Source organism: Oncorhynchus keta, chromosome 6 (assembly GCF_023373465.1).
Source record: "Oncorhynchus keta strain PuntledgeMale-10-30-2019 chromosome 6, Oket_V2, whole genome shotgun sequence".
In the NCBI taxonomy this organism is placed as follows: Eukaryota; Metazoa; Chordata; class Actinopteri; order Salmoniformes; family Salmonidae; genus Oncorhynchus; species Oncorhynchus keta.
The window spans coordinates 7,518,212-7,533,211 of record NC_068426.1 but is presented as its reverse complement, the minus strand read 5'-3'; the positions used below and the strand labels follow the sequence as shown (position 1 = coordinate 7,533,211).

At 46.5% G+C, this 15,000-nt stretch overlaps 1 protein-coding gene and 1 long non-coding RNA gene across 3 annotated transcripts in view; both read right to left on the bottom strand.

Annotated features, from left to right (window-relative positions):
- Window positions 1-15,000, bottom strand: part of LOC118379798 (protein furry homolog) — a 189,981-nt gene that overhangs the window by 158,539 nt on the left and 16,442 nt on the right. The window lies entirely within an intron of this gene.
- Window positions 3,640-4,909, bottom strand: LOC127930661 (uncharacterized). Of its 2 annotated transcripts, none has more exons than XR_008138644.1 (4): window positions 4,725-4,909; window positions 4,554-4,654; window positions 4,125-4,393; window positions 3,640-4,044 (listed from the first exon to the last, which is right to left on the bottom strand). It is a non-coding gene; the product is annotated as an uncharacterized LOC127930661 (long non-coding RNA). The 2 variants fall into 2 exon arrangements; XR_008138645.1 differs by having other exon boundaries at window positions 4,205-4,393.

Below are 15,000 nucleotides of genomic sequence, written 5' to 3'. Positions count from 1 at the left end.
AGTCTACGCTCTAGCCCCTACCCACTAACCCCTACAGCCTACACCCTACCCCCTACCCACTATCCCCTACAGCCTACACCCTACCCCCTACCCACTATCCCCTACAGCCTACACCCTACCCCCTACCCACTATCCCCTACAGCCTACAGAAGGAAACAGGTTGCTATGTACGAATCAGAAGGTACCAGGTTGCTATGTGCGATTCAGAAGGAAACAGGTTGTTATGTACAAATCAGAAGGTACCAGGTTACTATGTACGATTCAGAAGGAAACAGGTTGCTATGTACGATTCAGAAGGAAACAGGTTGCTATGTACGAATCAGAAGGAAACAGGTTGCTATGTACGAATCAGAAGGTACCAGGTTGCTATGTACGAATCAGAAGGTACCAGGTTGCTATGTACGATTCAGAAGGAAACAGGTTGCTATGTACGATTCAGAAGGAAACAGGTTGCTATGTACGAATCAGAAGGAAACAGGTTGCTATGTACGAATCAGAAGGTACCAGGTTGCTATGTACGAATCAGAAGGTACCAGGTTGCTATGTACGATTCAGAAGGAAACAGGTTGCTATGTACGAATCAGAAGGAAACAGGTTGCTATGTACGAATCAGAAGGTACCAGGTTGCTATGTACGATTCAGAAGGAAACAGGTTGCTATGTACAAATCAGAAGGTACCAGGTTGCTATGTACAAATCAGAAGGAAACAGGTTGCTATGTACGAATCAGAAGGTACCAGGTTGCTATGTACGATTCAGAAGGAAACAGGTTGCTATGTACGAATCAGAAGGAAACAGGTTGTTATGTACAAATCAGAAGGTACCAGGTTGCTATGTACGATTCAGAAGGAAACAGGTTGCTATGTACGAATCAGAAGGAAACAGGTTGCTATGTACGAATCAGAAGGTACCAGGTTGCTATGTACGAATCAGAAGGTACCAGGTTGCTACGTACGAATCAGAAGGTAACAGGTTACAGCGTGAGGTAATAGAGTCGGGGGAGTGCTGCTCAGCGTGAGGTAATACAGTAGAGGGAGGTGCAGCGTGAGGTAATTCAGTAGAGGGAGTGCTGCTCAGCGTGAGGTAATACAGTAGAGGGAGGTGCTGCTCAGCATGAGGTAATACAGTAGAGGGAGTGCTGCTCAGCGTGAGGTAATACAGAAGGGGGAGTGCTGCTCAGCGTGAGGTAATACAGTAGAGGGAGGTGCTGCTCAGCGTGAGGTAATACAGTAGGGGAGTGCTGCTCAGCGTGAGGTAATACAGTAGAGGGAGGTGCAGCGTGAGGTAATTCAGTAGAGGGAGTGCTGCTCAGCGTGAGGTAATACAGTAGAGGGAGGTGCTGCTCAGCATGAGGTAATACAGTAGAGGGAGTGCTGCTCAGCGTGAGGTAATACAGAAGGGGGAGTGCTGCTCAGCGTGAGGTAATACAGTAGAGGGAGGTGCAGCATGAGGTAATACAGTAGGGGGAGTGCTGCTCAGCGTGAGGTAATACAGTAGGGGGAGGTGCAGCGTGAGGTAATACAGTAGAGGGAGGTGCAGTGTGAGGTAATACAGTAGGGGGAGGTGCAGCGTGAGGTAATATAGTAGAGGGAGGTGCAGTGTGAGGTAATACAGTAGAGGGAGGTGCAGTGTGAGGTAATACAGTAGGGGGAGGTGCAGCGTGAGGTAATATAGTAGAGGGAGGTGCAGTGTGAGGTAATACAGTAGAGGGAGGTGCAGCGTGAGGTAATACAGTAGGGGGAGGTGCAGCGTGAGGTAATACAGTAGGGGGAGTGCTGCTCAGCGTGAGGTAATACAGTAGAGGGAGGTGCAGCGTGAGGTAATACAGTAGGGGGAGGTGCAGCGTGAGGTAATACAGTAGGGGAGTGCTGCTCAGCGTGAGGTAATACAGTAGAGGGAGGTGCAGCGTGAGGTAATACAGTAGGGGGAGGTGCAGCGTGAGGTAATACAGTAGGGGGAGTGCTGCTCAGCGTGAGGTAATACAGTAGAGGGAGGTGCAGCGTGAGGTAATACAGTAGGGGGAGTGCTGCTCAGCGTGAGGTAATACAGTAGAGGGAGGTGCAGCGTGAGGTAATACAGTAGGGGGAGGTGCAGCGTGAGGTAATACAGTAGGGGGAGTGCTGCTCAGCGTGAGGTAATACAGTAGAGGGAGGTGCAGCGTGAGGTAATACAGTAGGGGGAGTGCTGCTCAGCGTGAGGTAATACAGTAGAGGGAGGTGCAGCGTGAGGTAATACAGTAGGGGGAGTGCTGCTCAGCGTGAGGTAATACAGTAGAGGGAGGTGCAGCGTGAGGTAATACAGTAGGGGGAGTGCTGCTCAGATGTTCTGTTATATTCTCCACACACTTGTCCTCACAAGAGACGTACTCAAGAGAACGTCGTTGGAAATTTCACTCGGAGCATCAGAGTGTGAAAAACACCGGGTATGTGTGTGTGTGTGTGTGTGTGTGTGTGTGTGTGTGTGTGTGTGTGTGTGTGTGTGTGTGTGTGTGTGTGTGTGTGTGTGTGTGTGTGTGTGTGTGTGTGTGTGTATTCATAACAGTAACAATATATTTTATTTATAAAGCTCTTATCTCTTAATTGCTAAAGCACATGACTAATGACAAAACACGCGAAAACGCACATGTATGTATTGGTAATTGAGCCACCGGTCGCCATGTTGTCTCTCCCCACTCGGAGCGATTCCTGAATTCTACAGGACTTCAATCAAATGTTTAAAAGTATTTCAAGTATTTGTTGTTGTTGTGGGGACAGTAACACTAGTCATCTCAAAAAAAGTATACTTTAAGGAAATTGTTTAATATTTTTTCATGATGTATTTTTATGTTTAGCTCACATAATATCATTTTAAAGTTTGCATTAAGATGTGAGGAATAGAATACACGTCACGGGGTTTAGTAACAACATCGACACTCGCGCAACCGGACGAGGTTGGCCTAGATCGTGGACAACATGTCAACTATTTCATCTCCAATGGTGTTTGAAAACATAAATACACTTTTGCACAACAGTTGTTGTCTCTCAAATACATCGTTACAGTTGTTGGTTAGCTAGCTAGCTCATTTTTTTTTGCCAAATTAGCATTGACATGAAATCCTTCAAAACACCTCAAAACAAGACATGGTATCAAGAACAAGATGAAACTAGCATCAAATGAGTCACTTACAAATAGTTACCAAAATGTTTTTTTTTTAACAATGGTTGGGGAGTGCCAAGATGAAGGTGTGGTTTCAACATAGCGCCCGCTATCAGTCATCTAGTGTATATATACCGTAAATCATTGGCTTCTCCTCAGCAGCGTGCCGTTGACCTACTCCCTTCATGACATCATAAAAAATGGACGAGGAAAATAACAACATCAGTGTAACCTTCAGCAGAGACGCGAACGGAGAGGAGAACACAGTGAAACAAAGAGGTGGAAGTACACAGCTCTCACCCACCCACACAAAGCAGGGTTAAAACCAAACCATTATGCAAAGTACACAGCTCTCACCCACCCACACAAAGCAGGGTTAAAACCAAACCATTATGCAAAGTACACAGTCATCATACTGTAACACAGAACCTACGCAGTGAGGCAGCACTCCTGTCATACCTGATCCCAGTCAGATGTGACCTAAAGATGCCTTTCCTCCCACTGCTATACCTCACAGTGAGGCAGCACTCCTGTCATACCTGATCTCAGTCAGATGTGACCTAAAGATGCCTTTCCTCCCACTGCTATACCTCACAGTGAGGCAGCACTCCTGTCATACCTGATCTCAGTCAGATGTGACCTAAAGATGCCTTTCCTCCCACTGCTATACCTCACAGTGAGGCAGCACTCCTGTCATACCTGATCTCAGTCAGATGTGACCTAAAGATGCCTTTCCTCCCACTGCTATACCTCACAGTGAGGCAGCACTCCTGTCATACCTGATCTCAGTCAGATGTGACCTAAAGATGCCTTTCCTCCCACTGCTATACCTCACAGTGAGGCAGCACTCCTGTCTTACCTGATCTCAGTCAGATGTGACCTAAAGATGCCTTTCCTCCCACTGCTATACCTCACAGTGAGGCAGCACTCCTGTGTTACCTGATCTCAGTCAGATGTGACCTAAAGATCCCTTTCCTCCCACTGCTATACCTCACAGTGAGGCAGCACTCCTGTCATACCTGATCTCAGTCAGATGTGACCTAAAGATGCCTTTCCTCCCACTGCTATACCTCACAGTGAGGCAGCACTCCTGTCATACCTGATCTCAGTCAGATGTGACCTAAAGATGCCTTTCCTCCCACTGCTATACCTCACAGTGAGGCAGCACTCCTGTCATACCTGATCTCAGTCAGATGTGACCTAAAGATGCCTTTCCTCCCACTGCTATACCTCACAGTGAGGCAGCACTCCTGTCTTACCTGATCTCAGTCAGATGTGACCAAAAGATGCCTTTCCTCCCACTGCTATACCTCACAGTGAGGCAGCACTCCTGTCATACCTGATCCCAGTCAGATGTGACCTAAAGATGCCTTTCCTCCCACTGCTATACCTCACAGTGAGGCAGCACTCCTGTCATACCTGATCTCAGTCAGATGTGACCTAAAGATGCCTTTCCTCCCACTGCTATACCTCACAGTGAGGCAGCACTCCTGTCATACCTGATCTCAGTCAGATGTGACCTAAAGATGCCTCCCCTTTCCTCACAGTGAGGCAGCACTCCTGTCATACCTGATCTCAGTCAGATGTGACCTAAAGATGCCTTTCCTCCCACTGCTATACCTCACAGTGAGGCAGCACTCCTGTCATACCTGATCTCAGTCAGATGTGACCTAAAGATGCCTTTCCTCCCACTGCTATACCTCACAGTGAGGCAGCACTCCTGTCATACCTGATCCCAGTCAGATGTGACCTAAAGATGCCTTTCCTCCCACTGCTATACCTCACAGTGAGGCAGCACTCCTGTCTTACCTGATCTCAGTCAGATGTGACCTAAAAATGCCTTTCCTCCCACTGCTATACCTCACAGTGAGGCAGCACTCCTGTCATACCTGATCCCAGTCAGATGTGACCTAAAGATGCCTTTCCTCCCACTGCTATACCTCACAGTGAGGCAGCACTCCTGTCTTACCTGATCCCAGTCAGATGTGACCTAAAGATGCCTTTCCTCCCACTGCTATACCTCACAGTGAGGCAGCACTCCTGTCTTACCTGATCCCAGTCAGATGTGACCTAAAGATGCCTTTCCTCCCACTGCTATACCTCACAGTGAGGCAGCACTCCTGTCTTACCTGATCTCAGTCAGATGTGACCTAAAGATGCCTTTCCTCCTTTCCTCACATGTAAATCAAAGTCTGCAGAGGTTTGTCTGTGTGTGGTGAGTATAAGACAGCACATTCCTCTGTTGATTATGCTGACTGGCAGTGGCTGGTAATACCTCCCTCCTCATGGGTTAATCCCACCTCTTCTATGAGCTGAGCAGAGACACAACATAATACACCAGAACAATGCTGCTGACAACCCAGCTTCACACCCTAGAGACTGTCTCTCTCTCTCTCATCTCCCTCTCGCTCACTCTCTATCTCTCTCTCCCTCCTCTCTTTTTATATCCCTCTCTCTTTCCTCTTCTCCCTCTCACTCTCCCTCTCTCTCCTCCCTATCTCCCTCTCCTCTCATCTCTCTCTGTCCTCTCCCCCTCTTTCTCGCTCTCTCTCCTCTCCCCCCTCTCTCTCCCCTCCTCTCCCTCTCTCTTCTCTTATCCCCCTCTCTCCCTTCTCTCTCCCTCTCCTTATCTCTCTCCCTCTCCTCTCTCGCACCCTCTATCCTCTCTCTCTCCTTCTCTCTCTCCTCTCTCGCACCATCTATCCTCTCTCTCTCCCTCTCCTCTCTCACTCCCTTAATCCCTCTCTCCCTCCTCTCACTCTCCCTCTCCTCTCTTTTTTTCTATCCCTCTCGCTCTTTCCTCTCCTCTCCTCTCCCTCTCTCGCCTCTGCCTCTCTCTATTTCTTCTCCTCTCCCTTGCTCTTCTCCTCGCCTCCTCTCTCTCCTCTCTCGCTCCCTCTATCCCTCTCTCCTCTCCCTCTCTGTTGCCTGTCTTTCTCTCTCACTTTCCCTCGCTTTCTCCTCCTCTCCCTTTCTCTCCTCTCCATCTCCTCCTCCTCTCTCTCATCTCCCCCTCTCTCCTCTCTCTCTCTCTCTCTCATCTTACCCTCTCCCTCTCCTCCTCTCTCTCCTCCTCTCTCTCTCCCCCCCTCTCTCTTCTCCTCCTCCTCTCTCATCTCCCCCTCTCTCTCTCATCTCCCCCTCTCTCCTCTCCCCCTCTCTCTCTCCTCCTCCTCTTCCTATCTCTCATCTTCCCCCCTCTCTCCTCTCCCCCTCTCCCTCTTCTCCTCCTCCTCTCTCATCTCCCCCTCTCTCTCTCATCTTCCCCCCTCTCCTCTCCCCCTCTCCCTCTTCTCCTCCTCCTCTCTCATCTCCCCCCTCTCTCTCCCCCTCTCTCTATTATTACATAACATTCATCACTTAATACTGAGGATTCTGGAGAGATGTCTGTCTCTCACAAACATAAACCTAAACACACAATAACAACATTCATCACTTAATACTGAGGATTCTGGAGAGATGTCTGTCTCTCACAAACATAAACCTAAACACACAATAACAACCATTTGGTGGGTGCTTGTGTTTGTCCTATTTGACATAGGCACATGTGAATACCCTTGGAGAGCGGGGTCACAGTCAGGGTCTACACACAAACAAACAAACAAACACACATACGCAAACACACAAACATACACGCAAACACACACACACACAGACACACACACAAACAAACACACATACGCAAACACACAGACACATACACAAACAAACACACACACACAAACACACAGACACACACACAAACAAACACACATACGCAAACACACAGACACACACACAGACACACACACAAACACACAAACATACATGCAAACACACAGACACACACACAAACACACAAACACACACACACAAACACACAAACATACACGCAAACACACACACAAACACACATTAGCAAACACACACACAAACAAACTCAGGGAGCGTGTGAGAGGGTTGTGTTCTACCTATATAATGATGGCACCACTAAGAGGTAAAGAGACCAGCTATAATCAGTTGCACTGCATAGTGCGTTCTACACAATCACAGTTCTCACTCCTATCCTAAAGCTAACACACACACACACACACACACACACACTACTGTGCTGTACTCACTGCCTCCTAAGGACTTCAGCAGAGACTTGATACTGATGTCAAAGAACCCAGAATCCTGCTGGCTGGTCGTCATGGCTGCACTGGCTCTGTCGCCACGACAACACAGCAGAGGGAGAACAGGACGGCAGGATGGAGAAAAACACAGACGGAGAGAAAGAGAGAGCGAGAGGGGAGAGAGAGAGAGAGAGAGAGAGAGAGAGAGAGAGAGAGAGAGAGAGAGAGAGAGAGAGAGAGGGAGAGAGAGGGAGGGAGGGAGGGGGAGAGAGAGAGAGAGAGAGAGAGAGAGAGAGAGAGAGAGAGAGAGAGAGAGAGAGAGAGAGAGAGAGAAAGAGCGTGACAGAGAGAGGGAAAGAGAGACAGAGAGAGGGAAAAGAGAGAGAGAGAGAGAGAGGGATGCAGGAGAGCAGACTATGCGGATGCTGCAACTCTCTCTGCTGCTGCTGTCGATGTGTGTGTGTGTGTGTGTGTCAGCACTCTGCCTTGCCTGATCTCTCTGTTGCTATCTTGCTTGCTCATGCTCTCCCCCCATATTCCTCCCTAGGCAGTGATGCACAGATGTTGGGGGAGCCACAGCCAATCCTCTTAGAGAGGAAAATAGAGAACGAATGAGGTAGGGAGGGAGGGGGCAGTAACCAGGAAGGAGAGGGATAGAGAGAGGGAGAGAGGAGAGGACAGATAGATCATGGAAAGAGGAGAACAACCAAAAGAGAGTTAGAGTAAGGAGGTGGAGAGAGAAGAGGACAGAGTACAGTCTGTCTGTCTGTCTGTCTGTCTGTCTGTCTGCCTGCCTGCCTGCCTGTCTGTCTGTCTGTCTGTCTGTCTGTCTGTCTGTCTGTCTGTCTGTCTGTCTGTCTGCCTGCCTGCCTGCCTGCCTGCCTGCCTGCCTGCCTGTCTGTCTGTCTGTCTGTCTGTCTGTCTGTCTGTCTGTCTGTCTGTCTGTCTGTCTGTCTGTCTGTCTGTCTGTCTGTCTGTCAAAGAGTACATCATAAAAGAACTAGCCATATATGGAAACACATCTTCCCTCTGTCCTTGACTAAACCGTATACTCCCCCTATTGGTAACTACCTGGTTCTACCGCTAGGGAGGAACGTGGGCTGTTTCCCTAGGTCTTTATTTTGTCCCTGACAAGTTTTTGGCAAAAAGGGGAGAGATAAATAAGAGATGTGTTGGTCGAACCAATATGTCTGGTAGTAGAACCCCTCCCTGTTTCAGTGGCTAAACACAGAGGAACCCTAACCATAACTAACCATAACGAACCCTAACCCTAACCATAACTAACCCTAACCATAACTAACCCTAACCATAACTAACCCTAAACACAGAGGAACCCTAACCATAACTAACCATAACTAACCCTAACATAACTAACCCTAACCATAACTAACCATAACTAACCCTAACCATAACCATAACTAACCATAACTAACCCTAAACACAGAGGAACTAACCCTAACCATAACTAACCCTAACCATAACCATAACTAACCATAACTAACCCTAAACACAGAGGAACTAACCCTAACCATAACTAACCCTAACCATAACTAACCATAACTAACCCTAAACACAGAGGAACTAACCCTAACCATAACTAACCATAACTGACCCTAAATAACCCCAACCATAACTAACCCAAACCATAACTAACCCTAACCATAACTAACCATAACCCTAACTAACCCTAAGCACAGAGGAACTAACCCTAACCACAACTAACCCTAACTAACCCTAACCATAACTAACCCAAAACACAGAGGAACTAACCCTAACCATAACTAACCCTAACCAGAACTAACCCCAACCATAACTAACCCTAAACATAACTAACCACAACTAGCCCTAAACACAGAGGAACAAACCTTAACCATAACTAACCCTAACTAACCCTAACCATAACTAACCCTAAACACAGAGGAACTAACCCTAACCATAACTAACCATAACTAACCCTAACCATAAACACGGAGGAACGAACTATAACCATAACTAACCCTAACCATAATCAACCCTAACCCTAACCATAACTAACCCTAACCACAGAGGAGGGGGTCTAGACACTAGATGACTGATAGTGGGTGCTGTTTTGAAGCCGCCGTGCCTCCATCTTGGAACTCCCCCGCCGTTGTAAAATATATTCTAGAAGCTATAGGAATCAATTTACTAACGTCTACATTTGTTGTTGCCACATGTATTATATTACAGACACCTTAATGCAGTGGTTCCCAAACGTTTTATAGCCCTGTACCCCTTCAAACATCCAACCTCCAGCTGTACCCCCTCTAGCACCAGGGTCAGCTGTACCCCTCAAACATCAAACATAGCACCCAACCTCCAGCTGTACCCCTCTAGCACCAGGGTCAGCTGTACCCCTTCAAACATCCAACCTCCAGCTGTACCCCCTCTAGCACCAGGGTCAGCTGTACCCCTTCAAACATCCAACCTCCAGCTGTACCCCCTCTAGCACCAGGGTCAGCTGTACCCCTTCAAACATCCAACCTCCAGCTGTACCCCCTCTAGCACCAGGGTCAGCTGTACCCCTTCAAACATCCAACCTCCAGCTGTACCCCCTCTAGCACCCCTCTAGCAAACCAGGGTCAGCTGTACCCCCCACCAGGGTCAGCTCAAACATCCAACCTCCAGCTGTACCCCTCTAGCACCAGGGTCAGCTGTACCCCTTCAAACATCCAACCTCCAGCTGTACCCCCTCTAGCACCAGGGTCAGTGCACTCGCAAATGTTCTTTTTTTGCCATCATTGTAAGCCTGCCACACACACACACACACACACACACACACACACACACACACACACACACACACACACACACACACACACACACACACACACACACACACACACACACTGTACATTTATTAAACATAATAGCGTGAGGTTGTCGTAACAACCCGGCTCGTGGGAAGTGACAAAGAGCTCTTATAGGACCAGGGCACAAATAATAATATAATAATAATAATCAATCATTTTGCTCTTTATTTGAACCATTTTACATTTAAAACCTTATTTGTTCATCAAAAATTGTGAATAACTCACCACAGGTTAATGAGAAGGGTTTGCTTGAAATGATGCACATAACTGCAATGTTGGGTTGTATTGGAGAGAGTCTCAGTATTAAATAATATTCCACACACAGTCTAAGGCCTGTATTTAGGTTTCATGCTAGTGAGGGCCGAGGATCCACTCTCACATAGGTACGTGGTTGCAAAGGGCACCAGTGTCTTAACAGGGTGATTTGCCAAGACAGGATACTCTGAGCGCAGCTCTATCCAGAAATCTGGCAGTGGTTCTGATTAAGATACATTTTCACAGAAACGCTTGCTGCAATTTTGATGAGGTTCTCTTGTTCAGATATCGGTAAGTGGACTGGAGGCAGGGCATGAAAGGGATATCGAATCCAGTTGTTTGTGTCATCCGTTTCAGGAAAGTACCTGCGTAATTGCGAAATCCAACTCACTCAAAATCATACAATGATGGAAAGACCTGTGTGTTGTCCTTGTTAATGCAGACAGAGATGAGCTCCAACTTCTTAAATTATAGCCTCAATTTTGTCCCGCACATTGAATATAGTTGCGGAGAGTCTCTGTAATCCTAGATTCAGATCATTCAGGCGAGAATAAACATCACCCAGGTAGGCCAGTCGTGTGATAAACTCGTCCTCATGCAAAGCAGTCAGACAAGTGAAAATTATGGTCAGTAAAGAAAACTTTAAGCTCGTCTCTCAATTAAAAAAAAAAATGTGTCACTACTTTGCCCCTTGATAACCAGCGTTACCCGGTCGCTGCCCATATCAATGCATAGTGCAGAAAATACACGAGAGTTCAGGGGTCTTGCTTTAACAAAGTTAACCATTTTCACTGTAGTGTCCAAAACGTCTTTCAAGCTGTCAGGCATTCCCTTGGCAATAAGAGCCTCTCGGTGGATGCTGCAGTGTACCCAAGTGGCTGCAGTGTACCCAAGTGGCTGCAGTGTACCCAAGTGGCTGCAGTGTACCCAAGTGGCTGCAGTGTACCCAAGTGGCTGCAGTGTACCCAAGTGGCTGCAGTGTACCCAAGTGGCTGCAGTGTACCCAGGTGGCGTGGGGAGCAACTGCTTGCACGCGCGTTACCACTCCACTATGTCTCCCTGTCATGGCTTTTGCACCATCAGTACAGATACCAACATGAGCAGCAGCTACGTTTGGCTCCATACGGACTGTTAGTGGAATTCCCACGAGAGAGTAACGGTTAATGTGATTGGATGAGTAACGGTTAATGTGATTGGATGAGTAACAGTTAATGTGATTGGATGAGTAACAGTTAATGTGATTGGATGAGTAACGGTTAATGTGATTGGATGTTAATTATTTCACTAGGCTGTACCTGTATTTGACATTGTGTTGTTATTTCGCTGAACGGTTTCATTTTGGCAGCGAAACGAGGCTACTTATGTGAGAGAGAAAAACTCACCAAATGTATAAATGGACTGTATAATATATATATATTTTAATAATGTCAATCACATTTTTATTTGGCGTACCCTCAATGGCATTGCCCCAGTTTGGGAATACCTTCCTTTAATACATAGTTTTAAATTACATTATGTGAGATTAGCAATTTAAAAAATGAAAAAATGGGGTGTTGTCATTATGGGGTGTTGTCATTATGGGGTGTTGTCATTATGGGGTGTTGTTGTGTGTAGATTTATGAGGGGAAAAATCTGCTCCCGAGTGGTGCAGTGGTCTAAGGCACTGCATCTCAGTGCAAGAGGCATCACCACAGTCCATAGTTCGATTCCCGACTGTAACACATCCGGCCGTGATTGGGCGTCCCATACGGTGGCGCACAATTGGCCCAGAATCGCCCAGGTTTGGCCGGGGGTAGGCCGTCAATGTAAATACGAATTTGTTCTTAACTGACTTCTCTCGTCAAATAAAGGTTCAATTTAGAAAAAGAAAAAGAACACAAATGTGAAAAAAGACAAAGGGTCTGAATACTTTTTGCAATGTAACTGTTTTGTTGTTGTAGTGGGGACTGTAATATTAGTTACACACACTGTAAATACATGTCATTTTGTCCTTGTAACTGTTTTGTTGTTGTAGTGGGGACTGTAATATTAGTTACACACACTGTAAATACATGTCATTTTGTCCTTGTAACTGTTTTGTTGTTGTAGTGGGGACTGTAATATTAGTTACACACACTGTAAATACATGTCATTTTGTCCTTGTAACTGTTTTGTTGTTGTAGTGGGGACTGTAATATTAGTTACACACACTGTAAATACATGTACTTTTGTCCTTGTAACTGTTTTGTTGTTGTAGTGGGGACTGTAATATTAGTTACACACACTGTAAATACATGTACTTTTGTCCTTGAAACACATTTAATTGAAATAGTGTAGAATTCCATTAATTCCTATGGAGGACTGCTCCTAGTGGGGAGAGACAACATGGCCGCCCGGTGGCTTCAAAGCATCTCAATGACCAATACACAGCATAGGTTTATATATGTCTAGACTCAGGTCCCAGGTCTGCTTTCACATGGATATCACCACTATGCAGCGTGTGTGTGTGTGTGTGTGTGTGTGTGTGTGTGTGTGTGTGTGTGTGTGTGTGTGTGTGTGTGTGTGTGTGTGTGTGTGTGTGTGTGTGTGTGTGTGTGTGTGTGTGTGTGTGTGTGTGTGTGTTTGTGTGTGTGTGTGTCTGTCTTTGTTGTTGACCAGTAAAGGCCTGATACAGATCTTTATCTCAGAGAGCTGAATAAAGGACCTCTTAACTGTACCAGCTCTGCTACAATACACACTAATCACTTCCATGTTCAGTGTGTGTGTCTGTGTGTGTGTGTGTGTGTGTGTGTGTGTGTGTGTGTGTGTGTGTGTGTGTGTGTGTGTGTGTGTGTGTGTGTGTGTGTGTGTGTGTGTGTGTGTGTGTGTGTGTGTGTGTGTGTGTGTGTATACCAGTTCTCATCTGACATACATGTGTGAGTAGTTGTGTTAAACACAGTTCCTGTCAGATCAACTGATACAGAGGACTCGATATCAATTCCTCCCTAAAGCCAGTCTAAAGCCAACCTAAAGCCAGTCTAAAGTCAACCTAAAGCCAACCTAAAGCCAGTCTAAAGTCAACCTAAAGCCAACCTAAAGCCAGTCTAAAGCCAACCTAAAGCCAACCTAAAGCCAGTCTAAAGTCAACCTAAAGCCAACCTAAAGCCAGTCTAAAGTCAACCTAAAGCCAACCTAAAGCCAACCTAAAGCCAGTCTAAAGCCAACCTAAAGCCAGTCTAAAGCCAACCTAAAGCCAGTCTAAAGCCAACCTAAAGCCAGTCTAAAGCTAACCTAAAGTCAACCTAAAGCCAGTCTGAAGCCAGTCAAAAGCTAACCTAAAGCCAGTCTAAAGCCAGTCTAAAGCCAACCTAAAGCCAGTCTAAAGCCAACCTAAAGCCAGTCTGAAGCCAGTCTAAAGCTAACCTAAAGCCAGTCTAAAGCCAGCCTAAAGCCAACCTAAAGCTAACCTAAAGCCAGTCTAAAGCCAACCGAAAGCCAACCTAAAGCCAGTCTAAAGCCAACCTAAAGCCAGTCTAAAGCCAGTCTCTAAAGCCAGTCTAAAGCCAGCCTAAAGCCAACCTTAAAGCCAACCTAAAGCCAGTCTAAAGCCAGTCTAAAGCCAGTCTAAAGCCAACCTAAAGCCAGTCTAAAGCCAGTCTAAAGCCAACCTAAAGCCAGTCTAAAGCCAGTCTAAAGCCAACCTAAAGCCAGTCTAAAGCCAGTCTAAAGCCAGTCTAAAGCCAACCTAAAGCCAGTCTAAAGCCAGTCTAAAGCCAACCTAAAGCCAGTCTAAAGCCATTCTAAAGCCAGTCTAAAGCCAGTCTAAAGCCAGCCTAAAGCCAACCTAAAGCCAGTCTAAAGCCAACCTAAAGTCAGTCTAAAGCCAACCTAAAGCCAGTCTAAAGCCAAACCTAAAGCCAGTCTAAAGCCAACCTAAAGCCAGTCTAAAGCCAACCTAAAGCAAACCTAAAGCCAGTCTAAAGCCAACCTAAAGCCAGTCTAAAGCCAGTCTAAAGCAAACCTAAAGCCAGTCTAAAGCCAGTCTAAAGCCAACCTTAAGCAAACCTAAAGCCAGTCTAAAGCCAACCTAAAGCCAGTCTAAAGCCAGTCTAAAGCCAACCTAAAGTCAACCTAAAGCCAGTGTAAAGCCAGTCTAAAGCCAGTCTAAAGCCAACCTTAAGCCAACATAAAGCCATTCTAAAGCCAACCTAAAGCCAGTCTAAAGCCATTCTAAAGCCAGTCTAAAGCCAGTCTAAAGCCAGTCTAAAGCCAGTCTGAAGCCAGCCTAAAGCCAGTCTGAAGCCAGTCTAAAGCCAGTCTAAAGCCAGTCTGAAGCCAGCCTAAAGCCAACCTTAAGCCAACCTAAAGCCAGTCTAAAGCCAACCTAAAGTCAGTCTAAAGCCAACCTAAAGCCAGTCTAAAGCCAGTCTAAAGCCAGTCTAAAGCCAGTCTAAAGCCAGTCTAAAGCCAGTCTAAAGCCAACCAGTCTAAAGCCAGTCTAAAGCCAGTCTGAAGCCAGTCTGAAGCCAGTCTAAAGCCAGTCTAAAGCCAGTCTAAAGCCATTCTAAAGCCAGTCTAAAGCCAGTCTAAAGCCAGTCTAAAGCCAGTCTAAAGCCAGTCTAAAGCCAGTCTAAAGCCAGTCTGAAGCCAGTCTGAAGCCAGTATAAAGCCAACCTTAAGCCAGTCTGAAGCCAGTCTAAAGCCAGTCTGAAGCCAGTCTAAAGCCAG